This window comes from Engystomops pustulosus, chromosome 3 (genome assembly GCF_040894005.1).
Source record: "Engystomops pustulosus chromosome 3, aEngPut4.maternal, whole genome shotgun sequence".
In the NCBI taxonomy this organism is placed as follows: Eukaryota; Metazoa; Chordata; class Amphibia; order Anura; family Leptodactylidae; genus Engystomops; species Engystomops pustulosus.
The window spans coordinates 190447167-190461508 of record NC_092413.1 but is presented as its reverse complement, the minus strand read 5'-3'; the positions used below and the strand labels follow the sequence as shown (position 1 = coordinate 190461508).

The window sequence follows — 14342 nt, the reverse complement described above, 5'->3', positions numbered from 1 at the left end:
GACAGACTATAAAAGAGTGGTTTAAGGAATGTTCTTAACGGCATATGGGATGTTATTTATCATATATAGCAGCAGTCTCCGGGTAATTGCTTGCACATGAAATAACTAAAATGCTCTTAAAGAAAATCTACCTTCAAAATCCTGCATGGAAAAACCAGGGGCTCTTATAACTAAATCCAGACACCTTGAGTTTTTCTTATCCACGGCCTTGTTCCTTCTAAAATCAACTTTTAAAAGTAAGCTAATTAGCGTGGAGGGCTCTAGGGGTGTTACCAGAGCCCCTCTTTGATGTAGTTTTACAAGCTGTTACAATTCGCAGAAGCATATCTGCCATCCAGCCAGCTACAGTAAAAATATATTGGATAAGTTGTTGAAGTAAATCTACCAATGAAATCCATCATGATAAACCAGGAACACTTACTCATAGATCCAGGAACCCTCACTTCTTTGTTATCCATGGCCTCCTTCCTTCTAAAATTAACTTTAAACATTATGAACCTGGAGGGCTCCTGGGGGTGTTACCAGACTCCCTCTGTGTTGAAGATTCACTTGCTGTTACAGTGTGCAAAGAGCACCCCCACTCCCACTGTATGCTGCAGTGAGATTACAGCAGGCAGAGAGAAGGGGGACTGCTGAGTGAGCAGGGAAAGGGGAGACAGTGTAACAGCCTTTGAAGCTGCAGCATGGATGAGCTCTGGTAATATCCACAGGAGCTCTTTAGTTTAAGCCTCTTGATGTACCGTATTTTTCAGACTATAAGGCGCACAAAAATTCCTTTGATTTTCTCAGAAATCAAAAGTGAGCCTTATATTTGAACCGTACTTACAGACAACAGCTGCCTTGAACTATGCACAGGTCTGCCACCTGCTGGTCATTCATCCTTATAATCAGGTGTGCCTTATAATCCGGTGCGCCTTTTATATGAACCTAGACGTTTTAGCAGGCATTTATTGATGGTGCGCCTTCTCCTCTTTTTTCCTCAGTTTACCTCACTGTCATAGATAAATTAATCTTCAAAAAGTGGTCCATAACCCAGAACTACCCGATCATATCTGTCAATTTACTGGGGAAATATGCAAATGAGTTTTCCAAGATGGGATGAGGAAAACCATGCCTCTTTTAGCTGCCTTGTAAGGCAGCTCCCTTGACATCAAGCATGACCTTCAGGAAGCCTAATGACATTTGGCGGGATTGAAACGCACCCAGTATATCTGTTCCAGAAGGAACAGATTCCCAACTGTAGACAGAACTGTTTCATCCTGGTTGGATAGTTTTTTAGTACAGTGGAGAGACCTGGTGAGAGGCTTGTGAGCGTCAATGGCTATAAGTCTCCACATGCCTACAAGAACGCCTTAATTGGCAGAGTATCCGTAAGCAGAACTGTGTCACTCCACTTTCATGACTAGTGTGAGTGCCAGCATATGGACATCCAGTAAGCAGACGCGGGTAGGTGACATATGCTAGTCTTGGGATGACCCCTTTTAGCTTCATACTGAGCAAATGTAATGACACTGCTACTTGTACTTTATGACTTTTCATAAGGCTTCTGTGATTGGCTGCCACTCTAGCCATTATCACTGATAATAGACCATTAAGAATTATTAACGACGGCTGATAGAGAGTACGCGCTGCTCCGCGTAATATCAGCTTCATGCAGTCTCCGAATCATTTAGTGCTAAGAATAAGGTCATATTTCCTTGGACTGAATCAAGAAGATTGTAATCTTTTGCTTTTTTTTCCCCGCACCCTAAAAATGCAAAACCCATAAATTACCTGACGCCGTAAAACCTCAGATAAAACATAATGCCGGAGAAGGTTTTATCAGAGCTGGTAAAGAGGCGATAAAAAAGACCCATCAAATCCAAGAATAATTCATTTGCCTTTTAATAAATTGCCGTTAAAATGATTTATATTGTGAGTCGGCCGTATCTGAAAATATCTCAACGCGGGCAGTGAAGTCTTACAATGTGGTTGATGTGAAGAGGAAGAAAGAACCTGTGGCTTATTTTGCGAATAAAGGGATTAGTGCGTTAAAACCAATCCTCCGTCAGACATCTCACCTCTAAATCTCCTATTCCCGGAGAGATAATCATAATTATTTCTGTGTGTGTATATTGCGTGTACTAGACAAACCTAATGCGTGCAGCGGAACATGCTTTTACGAGTGTCCTGTAAAACAAACCGGGACAACTTTTATGGCTTTAAAAAGAGTAACTGCCCTTGAAATGGAGATGTCTCTAGCTCAAAGTGGAGAGAATATTTTTTGGCTGGACAGTAAAATGCATAAATCACTTTGTTTTTCCAAAGTGTAAAAATGCCACGACATATGATTTCAGTCTTTTAAATTTTTTTGTGAATTAATTTTATTGAGCACTTACATTTTACTCAGTTTAGCAAGGGAGTTCACCTCCAGGTACCTCATTGCAGAACAGTCAAACCCAAACCCGTTTTGTCCGACTTAGGTACATAAAGATGTTGTATTCTGATGATTTCATGGCTGTACATCTGTGTGATTGTACTGTTTACTGTTGTACCATTGTGCTACCTTCATTGTATTGTTCTATCGCTTTCAATGTACACTCAAAACGTAATAAAAATGTTTAAGAAAAAGTTCTGTCCTCCTCTGGGACTTCATTGCTTTATCTCCTCGTAATTCCTTAACATTATCACCATCCTGCCTTCCATCATTATTTAAAGAGCTTAAAGAGGACCTCTCACCCTGAAAAAGTGTACTAGGAGCACCGGGATCGAGGTGAAGAATAAAAAGCAGCCAATGTACAAAACTGTACAAAAAAAATATAGAATTAATATATAATCTAAGGATAGACAATCTATACATATAAATTCTAATTCATCCCATGGATCCCTTTACACAGGTATGTTAGACATATGCTATCCTTGCTTTCCCCCTCGGCCCACCATAAGGTCATGTTAGAATGTTGCGGCCACCAATGGCCGACCATCAGCTCACTAAGAAACCAGGAGTGTAACACGTATTATATGTTCTCTCTGCCTCGTGTTCAGTGCATTTCACATATTTTAAAGTCTTTTTAAAATTCTTTGTAAATATTTTAGTAGCTTTCTGGAATGGGCCCAGGTTTTGCAGCCTTTTTTTTTTTCTATTCCTCTCCAATAATTTCCTTATTGCCAGGAGGAGAAGGGACCTCATTGAGCCGCCGTCATTTGTTTTTAATGATGTTTACATCAGCAGATGGGGTGACAGAAAAAATCACTTTTTAAACAGAATTTATTACCCACTGGCTGCTGCTTTAACTGTATCTCACGGCCGGCCCTTAGTTTCCATGGCGACGCAGGGCCACTGCAAGCTATTGGTGGTTTAACCTCTTCAATGGCGGAGGGATGATCAATTCGGTGCGTCTTCTACACAACAACATAGGGCTCTTGTTTATATGCACATGATGCTCATACTTCATAGCCTCTTCCATTTACTTTCTTCCAAGAGAGAAGCATTTTATGATTTCTTAATCTCATTTAAGCATTTGGCTCCTCAAATGACGCTTAAAGCTATTGGAGGAAAAACAGCTTAATAATTTATGAAAGGAAAATTTGTATGGTAGTGCATATAATATAAGCAGTTTATCATGCGGGGAGAGTGACTCCGGTAACCCGGCGCTTCACTCCAGAGAACAATTGGAGGGGACTTTGCCGATGTTCATTCCCGGACTATTTCAATATGTGTAGAGTCCCTGTTGATTACCGGGATCGCTCGTGCGTATCTCATAGACGCTTGATGTCTTTCATGTCTTACCCTTCACCCTTCCTGGCTGCTGGATCTGTAAATGTTGAATCCATAGAAGGAAAAAAAAAATCTTCTCTTTTTTACAAACTTTGTGAATATGGAAGGTGCATTATGCTGATGTTTTCTTCATCTGCCCAAATTATTCTGTGCCTTTCCATCCTCCTGCAGTTTTTCGAAACATTACATTTATTATTTACTGTATTACTCTGTTCACATTCACTTATATTCTCTTCACATAAAATGCTATCTTCTGTGCGCAGGTCTTTTCCACCAAGGTATTTCAATCCTGTTTACACACACATTAAAGTAGTCTCTGCTTCATGTACAGATCATATCATGTTTTTAATCCTAAATTTATGTTTCCCAAATCGGTTAAAAGCACCAATATATTGTGAAAATAATTCCATCATACAAGCGAAACCTTTGAAAGGCTGCAATGTCCAACGCAGGGATGTTAAGCATAGACTTTCATACTATACAATATAAAATTAAGTGATACAATATTAAAACATTTATTGTCTTGAAAATCTGATCATCTTGTGACTAATATTGAGCGGACCCGATTTTAAAAATGAGGTTCAGCTCAACGTCCTGGTAAATGCCCCCAGTGATTCTTTTTGGAATATTCAAAGAGATAACACTTGTGATCGGTGCCAACACTGATTGCAGGTGTTATTCGAGGGAGGAGGGATGTTGATCCAAACCCAGAATATAACTGACTGAAATTGGTGTTTGGGTTTGGGGCTTGAACATGCAAAGTTCTGTAGAACTCTAACTCTGTGGTTCAAGTCTACTTCACACTGCTTATGACACATACCTTGGACTACAGTTGCATGGATATGGGATTTACACCAGCAGTAATCCCTTAGTCAGCTGATCTAAAATGCAATGATTTTGCTTTCAGATATCTTATTAGATACATCTGTATATGCTGGTGCATTAAAGAGAACCAGTCACCAGCAACCTCCCCCTCCCCATTCATCCAGAAAATTAAAGCCAACATTCAACTAAAAAAGACTTTTATATATGTCCTTTGTATCAGTCACAGAGGTGGGAAGCTACACTATACAAACAAGCTAGCCTGCTCTCCTCAATGACACTGCTCACCCGGCTGAAAAGAATTAGTGAGGGAGGTGTGAGGATAAGCCTATTTCAGGTAGGAAATGTATTGGTAACAACCTCCATCCAGTATATAGCTAGCCAGTCCCTTTTATAGGGTTTTTAAGGTTTTAGGTTCTTTAAGCAAATTTATTGTGCTGACTCAGCTTATACTTGAGTATATATATATATATATATATATATATATATATATATATATATATATATAGTATTTATTGTGGGTGGGTTCATTTTAATGGCAGGTTCCCTTGTGTATCAGTATAACTGTATTAATGCTGTTAGTAAAGGTAATATAAGACTATCGCTCAATGGCAATGCTCATGTCTGCAAACATCAAGGTCAAGAACTCAATTCCCATCTAACCAAAAATTAATTAAATGAATAACAATAAATAATTTATAGATCTTGTATCAGAGGTAACCCCTGAGCAGTTCAGGAACCAACAATGTCCGAAAGCAGGAATCACTAGAACAGCATAGACACTCATTACTGAAAATAAAAGGACCTTGATATTGAAAATTTGCAGCATCATGCAACTCTATCTTGAACATAAGGCCGCCTGCTTTTCAATAAGTCTCTTCAATTAGACAGGTCTCTGTATGTATATGTATCTGTGTATTTGCCTTGAAAGCTGCAGCCTTTCCCTGTTCTGCCCTGCTGTCCTGCTTACACACGGCTCCATCTCTGTCACTGCTCCAGGACGTCACCCATTGTATCTCTTTCTTCACAGTCCATCCACAGGGACAGAGACTGGGAGAAAGGAGGGAGCATGATGAGCCAAAACTAGCTTCTGCAGCTCCGCCTATTTAGCAGAGCTCAGAGATGTAAAGAAAGAAGCATGGAGGACCTGCTTAAAGTACAAAAGTAAGTTTTCTCACTTGATGAACTTTTGCGGTTTATTCACAAGGCAGTAGAGGCATATGGAAAGCTTTAATATCCTTTAAGATCCTCCAAGACATTTTACAGCTCTCCAACTTATAATTTTCGACCATTCAGAATCAGCATTATCGATTAACTGGCCCAGAACATTAATTTGCTCAGAACATAGCAGGATTACACATTACACCTAGTGACCTCCCCTAACATCACTACTCACAGGAATGCAGGAATATTGCTGGAGAGCTTTCTCTAAGGCATAGGCACAAAGATCCAACGGGGAAGAAAGGGAGGCACTGATTAATAAAGGTGGAGGTGTTCAGCCAATGCACCAGCGCTGGCTCTTTAAATTTCCCTACAGCACTGGTGAACCAATATAAAACTTTTTACACCAGTGCTGTAGAGATATATTGGATCCTTTGGGTGAAATTTCCAGTTATTTGGTAAGACACGGAAGGATTTGTTGCTTCTTTGATCCCTTTAAAGGTAAGTCTGGAGCAGCAGCAGCAGTAGGGGCACACGGAGGGAAGTGACATCTTCTACAGGAAGTGACATCTACTCCTGAGCCCCTCCCTTCTCACATTACTACACTATGTACCACCTACTCTGTTCTTTTAAAGTGTACCACCATCTTACATCAATACTGGATCATATAATTCAGGCGTTATAGGTCCCCCCTTCCCCCCGTCCTGTTCTCACTTTGCTTATGGCTCTGGCGTTTTCATGACATCTGTTCCTGTTCATGTATAAACTGTTGAGTAAAAACATAAAGGGGGTCATTTATCTTATTTCCCCCTTCTCTGTGCTCTTTTTGCACCTGTTGTTAGTCTACTTTTTGCACATCATTTGTCTTTGTGGTTTTGGCTCTTTGTCAAATGCAGGTTTGGTTTGAGCCTTATTGGGCGCAAATTTTAAAAAAGGTGAAATTGGTTGCGCAAATCACACCATTGCCTTTCCTAAGCATGGTCAGGACTAGCGTCTTATTGTGCACTTATTTGCGCCCATATAGGCATAATAGTATAATCTGGAGCAAACATCTGTAAAGAGGCGCAATGTAATGACAAATAGGGCGCAGCAACACACAGCAAATTAAGACGTGTCAGGACTCAAGGTCAGTGAACCTTCTGGACTACCGCGGGAGATAGTACTAGCCGGCACCTAGGACCGGAATCTAAGTGGCACCTGGTCTTCACCAGAGCCCGCCGCAAAGCCGGATGGTCTTGCTGCAGCGAGATGCCACCAGGTTGTTCCACAGGTGCAACTAGCCCGCGGTGGCAGCCAAAATCGAAGTACAGAAACACAATCCAGGCTCGAGGTCAGGCACAGGCAGGCAGTCAGGGTAGGCGGCAGAGATGCAGAGGTCAACCCCAAGGGGCATGGGTGTGCCCGCAATCCGTGACATGGATCACGGGGGCACCCATGAAAAGGTGTAACATTCCTACAAAGCACAAAAAAGGCACAAAATAACCATTATGCAGCAAAAAGGAGTGATAACACCAACTGCAAAGAAAAAAAAAGATAAATGACCCCAAAGTCTACCTCCGTGCACTTTCTTCCTTGAATATGACATCCCCATGGCAGAGCTCTGCTTTGTTTTACCTGTGTTAGAAAAACTACTATTCCATCTAACACAGCAGGTTAAGCTGAGACAGTATGCAGCTGTAATATCAGCAACAGTGACATGTGAAAGTCAGGGCAGGGTTATTTGTATGAATAAAATTACAGCCTTCCATTGTGAGACCCGATGGTTAGATATAATGCAAGCTGCTCTAAATTATTATTTATTATGAGTGACAAGCTATTTTCCTTTCAAGGCGGCTTGGATAGCGGAGCTGGCAGCACACCGGGAATACTGCAGAGTGGAGCGGGCAATGGGGGTTCAATGACAAGACAGAGTGCGCAGTTCACGGTAATGATGAGCCACAATGACTGCAATAATTAAGAGATCTTTGCTGTACTGACGACTGCCAGAAAAGGTAAAACAATAGGACAGCAAACAAACTGCAGCAGAAACAGAAGGATAAATACTATTGCACAATGATCGTAGTATTACACTAATGCTACACACTCAATGCATCGCATTACATTATTAGCTATAGTACTTTCACAATACCTTGTCCTCCTAGTCTGATTTTATGTAATCATGAGCCTGGATATGTTGCCGTAAAATCAGAGGAACAGCACAAGTTGTTCAGAAAAAAGGTTTCCTGCTAAGCTTGTGTTGGGAAGCTGAGTTTTTATATGATACTCCCAGAGATATTTATAGTAAAACTAGTACCCCATTTTGTAAGGATTAGCCATGTACTCCATGAAAAATTCAACACAACTTGAGATGTACAACAGTCCAACCTGATTATTCTTCCACTACACCCCCCCCCTGCCAATTTTCAGAATAAAGAGGTTTTCCGGACTTAAAGTTTTGACATTAGTTTTATAAGAGGCGGATAGGTAGCATTTGCCTATTCCCAATGACTTTTTTGAGTCGTAAGAGGTCACCAATATTACAAAAGGCTTATGGAAGGTGATGGAAGACCGTTGCACCAGTATTATAAAGGACTGATGGACAGTAGATGGACACAGGTTATTCACTCAACCACTCAACCCTTTTATTTGCATTTTTCTCATAGTCTTATACTAAAGGGACTGTTTTTGCCAAAATTTCGGATCATATACTGGGTGCAAATAAAATCCGAGTTCAACAAAGTCGAGGTCAAAGGCCCAAAGAATTGCATTTCTCTCTTATACCCCAAGTATTCATATGAAATTTGGAAGCAGCATGTCAAATATGTATTTTCTAACAAGGCGTCTTTGATACGGTAGCTACACTCTAAGTGGACACCTAAATAAAATATATAACCCTCGACTGAATTGTAATATAATTGTGCCCTCTGGAATAACTAAAAATACATATTTTAATTGTATCAAATAAAAGTTATAGTATTCATTTGAACAAATAAGAATATATAGTGATCCTCTTGAAGAAAATCTACCAAAAAATCCATCATGATAAACCAGGGACACTTACTCATAGATCCAGGCACCGGAACTGAAGTAATCTGGTTATATTTGTCATCCATGGCCTCCTTCCTTCTAAAATCAACTTTTAAAATTATGGAAGTTTGGTGTCATACAGCGGCTATGACGAAGACGTCCTACAGTGGTGCTCTGCTAATCCATGGACGTATGTACCAAAGTCCAACCATAAATGTCACCATCAGATCCCTGTAGACGCCACCATCAGGAGTCAACATCACCCTGCTGCTGAAGCAGCCATCCATCCATCTCCAGACTGAAGTTTCCTATACCAGGCTGTGAGCAATTCCTGTGAAACACCATCCAACCAGCCATCTCAACCCAGTTGCTGTTACTGCTGTTATGGCCATTATCAGGTTCCTGAATAAACAAGCTGTAAGTTGAATGATTGAAATTCTCTGTCTCTGAGTAATCCCTGTGTAACGCTGAGAACACCAATGCTGCCCCATTCACCACCACCATGGAAACATCCAATTCCCTTAGCCCAGTGGTGGCGAACCTATGGCACTGGTGCCAGAGATGGCACTCGGAGACCTCTCTGCGGGCACTCGTGCTGTCTCCCAGGCACAGAGTTTGCCAGACATGGCATCTTCCTGCAGTCTCAGGCAGTCCAACAGTAGTGCCCTGCTACTTTAAAGTGACTCCTCCTGTGCTGCTTGGTCCTGTCCAAAGAGCGAAAAGGTGTGGACAGGGTCAGATTGGAGCGCCAAAATTCTGGTAGCAACAAGTTTGGTACTGCCTAAATTGCCGTGTTGGCACTTTGGGAAAAGCTGGTGTTTTTTAGGTCTCATTTTGGGCGCTCGATCTCTAAGAGGTTCGCCATCACTGCCTTAGCCGGTCCCTCCTTTTTTGTGCTCCCACCTGCCGGAGACCTGCTAGGCTGTGGAAGAGGCTGTGTCTCCTGGTACCCAGCAACGTGACTGCAGACAGAGCTAGACCACTCTCCGCCAACCACTCAGGGATCTCACTGTCCCCAAGCCGGAAAATGGTGAGGCCCCGGTGGAGGATTTTGCACTGCCCAGGGGGGAAATTTGAAGACTGATATCTTAATGAATTCCCCCACAGTAACAATTATTTACAAGTTGTACCCAAATATTTTAAAATACTCGCCATCTGCTTTTGCCTCACAGATTTAAACCATTTAAAAACAACGATAACCACTCATTTTGACAGCAGTAAATAGTTTTATTTTCAGCAGTTCTATTTATTCACATTGGTCACAGCCTCCAATGGAGCTTTCAATCATATTTTCTTATCTCAGTTGAATATACACATTATGGAAAATTCCTAAGAAATTCACATAGTGAAGTAGGAAATCAAGTAGAGCATAGAAACCTAATGTGAAGGGGCTCCCTGCTGGGAACATCAGTGGTTTGAGCCGGGGAGCTCCAATGTTAGCAACAAGGCAAAACATTGTATTTGTCATTTGTTTCCACTACTACATTATTGAAGCTCTAAACTTAACTAATGGGGCTTTATTAAATAATGAAAGTGTCACTTAGCTTTTTTTTTTACTAACTTTTCATAATGGAATAGTACAATTGAACACAAGGGGGGGAATTCATTAAGACTTCAGCCTCTTAGTAAATATAAACTCTGCCGATTCAGAACTAATACCAGGCCTGATCTGGCAGAGTTTTTCATTAAAGCCCCTACTGGTTTTCCGGTGGAGATCATAGTCAATCCAGTGGGCCAGGCGTTCATATCCTTGCTGCCCCACTTCCCGTCCTGAAATGCCCCAAATGGCATGTGAGTCGGATAAGCCAGGAAACTGGCAGAGAGGGGGAGATTGATGTACTTTCTCCACCAGTTTTCTGGCTTAATGAATTTCTCCCAAGGAATTTTGTAATAGGATGTTCTGCAATCTATCTACAGTATTTCGTTTTTCTTTTTCGCTTCCTACATGCATTTCACGTTTTATGGAGAGTTTCTGATTTCCTGCCTATTGATCAGAGAAAAATGTAGTAGTCTGATCTGAGTCGTGTGTTAAACCAACCCATGGAAGTCATGGGACCGTGAAAAGAAACTGACCACACTTAGATGTTTTCCTTTATATAGTGAGAAAAACATGAATATGTGTCTTGAATGTAAACTTCTAGTTTCAATTGTATATGTTCTGACCCCTTAGGATCCTCAAATACTTACAACTACTTACAGCATCAGAAAACCTCTGCGTGGGAACAAAGCCTAACAGTGATGATTATGTGTATTATAAATGTTGTATGGAGTGCTAAATCCTGAATAAAATAATGAAATAATCCTTGTGTATATCACAGTGCTACTGGTTGGGGTATAAAATGGCCTGGGGGGTATGAATTGACCTAGGTTACTTCATACCCCAAAGTAGAATCACTCTAACCCCTGGTATAGTCGGGACCGGTGGTTACTCTGGCCTGTTACAACAGGACATCCCAAATTAGCTTGGACTGTTGAAAGGATTTTTGACTCCAAACTCTAAAGGAGTTATCCATAGCTGAACATTGAGGTCGTTAACACTTGCCGATCAGCTGTTTTTGTCCTTCAACTCCTGGTTTGGACATCAAAAACTCCATCTGAAAACCTGAACATGTGAAAAAACCTGGAGAGACAGCCAATGCTTCCAAAGTGTAAATCAGCTGGTGAACAGGGCATCTCAGCTATAGGTTTGGGATCGATGTTCGGGTTAACCCCACCCATTAACACCCTCAATCAGTCCTGGGTCCTGGCTTTTTACCTGGAATCAATGCTCCCCAATATGAATTGGGAGCTGCGATCCTAGAGAGATTGGCCGCTTACACGTGCCGCTGCCATTTAAATGCCCTGACAACATTTGAACTCTAACACCCATGATCGGTGTTACCGGTGGGCGGGTTAACATTCAGGTTTGGATACCCAAACATGGACCATGAGGAATAAAACCCCTTTAAATGAGCATTTGGGAACTAACGAAATTTAAAAGCAATACATAAAAAGTAAAGGAAAGTAAAACAAAAAAAGTCAACTTTTTATGTAAATTTACAAAGCGGAATGTGGTAAATATGTTAAAATGGAGTTTTGTGTGGGCGCATTAACAAGAATACCAAACCCCTACTGTATCTTCTGTAGGAAGTATCTGGCCATGGCATAATGGTTGTTATATAACATCTAGATGGCAGGATCACCTTCGTTCCTGGGGCAGTCTGTTCAGCTCTGCGGGTTCTTCTGCCATCCACATTAGAATCAGTTGTAAAACACAGCCATATGTTTCCAAAGTCTTTTGGAGAGACAGAAGATGAAGGAGAATTAATGTCATTGCAGCTTTTGGAATTGCTAATTTCATCCTAGCTGAGTCCAAACATGAGAAACTCTTGCTGAGTAAACAGCTGAGGAATAGCAAATTGTGATTGAATATAAAGTTAATCTGACATAGCGCAAAGTAAGGAAAGCTCTATATACATATATAGTATCATAGAAATTGTCACTTAGCAGTTTACAATTTTCTCAGGTTGCATATTTACTTGTAACTTAATTATATTTCTCATTAAATCCACTGATTGTTTTTGCTTGCAGTACTGGGATTGAACACACGGTGTGCTGTTATGGAGAAACTTACACAAAACGGGGAAGAAAAAACAACTGACTTAGACGCAAGAAGAACAATAAGATCAGCAAAATCTTGTGGTTGAATAGTTATTGTTGGGATTGACAAATTGAGCGATGCAAATCACATATTGACGTAGGAGACTGTTTACCGATGCGTCATTATACAGCATTAATGTAAAATAGCTCTGTACTGTATTCACTAGGGAAATCGATCCCTTTACATAGTCTTACTCTTGCTGCGCGCAATTAACTGGATTTATGCTAAAGAGAACAAAAAATATTTTGTCACAAATTGTACAAAAACAGTGTTAATGACATGCTCCACATATGTTGATTACTCTATATTATCTACCAAGTATTTAAAAAATGGGTAGTTTTCATTGGTGCATATTACTGGGGTATTTCTATACCAGGCATGAAGTGGCATTAGTGGCAATTTATGCCCAACATATTATAGTATGGGTGTGCAACTACTCCGCCCGCTGTGGTGGTTGGCCGGGAAGGAGGGTGGTGCCATGGGATGGCACGGGGCAGGGACGCCTATTCAGGCACAGACTAGGGTGCAATTCTAAGCCAGGGCAGATTCAGAGTAGAATCCTGAACGAGGGTCGGGGGCACCATCTTACGCATTTAGCACCAGCATATGACAATTGTGCCCATGGATCTTCAGTCTGGGTGTGTGTGTTATGACACTTTTTATCTCAATTTAAATAAACATGACTAAACCGCAATACCACAAACTACTTGTGGCCAGGCGTGGGTCAATTTTAAAATAAAGAAGCTTTTCAAATTCAACCAATAGAAATTCTCCCAAAGTTGACCATCCTCCTACGGCTGCCTACACACAAATGTGGATCCTACAACAATGGATCCACACAACAATGGATCCTACAGGGAGCACATAACACCTCAATATACACCCCCACCAATGCTGGGCTGTGCAGCACATGACACTTCACTGCACACTCCCACCAATGCTGGGCTCTACCGCAAATAGCACCTTCCTGTATAGCCTCATCATTGCTTGTCTACATATTACATAAGACCTGACTGTACACCCCACCTATTCTGGGCTGTATTTTCACATTGTTAAGGGGGTTAAAACATCTATGTGTGTAATATTGGTTCTGTAAATGGGTGCTCAGTCTGAAACCACTGATGGCCTATTCATAGACTAGGTCCTCAATAACAGATTGATGGGGTCCTATACTCAGCTCTTCCACAGATCACATGTTCTCAGCAATTGATAAACAAAGAATGGAGCGGTAAGCAGACAGCGCCATTCTCTGTGTAGTGGCTAAACTGAGTTACTGCAGCTCATATCCCATTCAAATTAATAGAAGCTGATTTGCAACTGATCTTGAACACCAACCCAGAGATTCTCTTCTATTAAAAAGTTATAGCTCAGAACACCTTTAATAATTGAATGTTGTCGGCCTAGTTTATATTCGTGAAATGCCGCTTGGTCTTTTTGTGGTGCAACTATACACAGACTTGTAGTGGATAACATTTTGAGAACTATATAATAACGTTGGTACAGCCATGATTTCATGTTAGGGCTTTTATACTGCACTTTCACTCTACAAGTGGCTAAAAGTAAAAATGATTATTATTCCGGCATCCTACTCCCTAATTCATTTCTGACAAATCGTCCACCGACTAGAATGTGTCTAAAGAATAATCAAGTGAGGAAGAAGCCGGGTAATTGTTTGTCAATAGCACACTTCTATTAGCATAGGATCCTCGGCGGCATTACTCGCAGGCTGTGTTTGTTTTTGTGCTGGGTTGCAGATACATTATGGGGGAGAAATAATGTGTAATTACAATAATTAGTACGTCTGCAAATACAGATACAGTCACAGCGAAATGAATTCTCTGTCCAAAGTATCCCTATGTGGTGCAACAATGTACTGCTTTTTTTCCAAAGCTTTCAATACTTCTCTCAAAATGCAGTGATTTTACCACTTATAGGGGTTGTCGGGGATAAGGGTGT

At 41.0% G+C, this 14342-nt stretch overlaps 1 long non-coding RNA gene across 1 annotated transcript; it reads left to right on the top strand.

Moving 5' to 3' along the window:
- The first annotated feature begins 5639 nt into the window (after positions 1–5639).
- Positions 5640–12398, top strand: LOC140120675 (uncharacterized). Its single transcript, XR_011853940.1, has 3 exons — positions 5640–5743; positions 7570–7664; positions 12317–12398. It is a non-coding gene; the product is annotated as an uncharacterized lncRNA (long non-coding RNA).
- The last annotated feature ends 1944 nt before the right edge of the window (positions 12399–14342 follow it).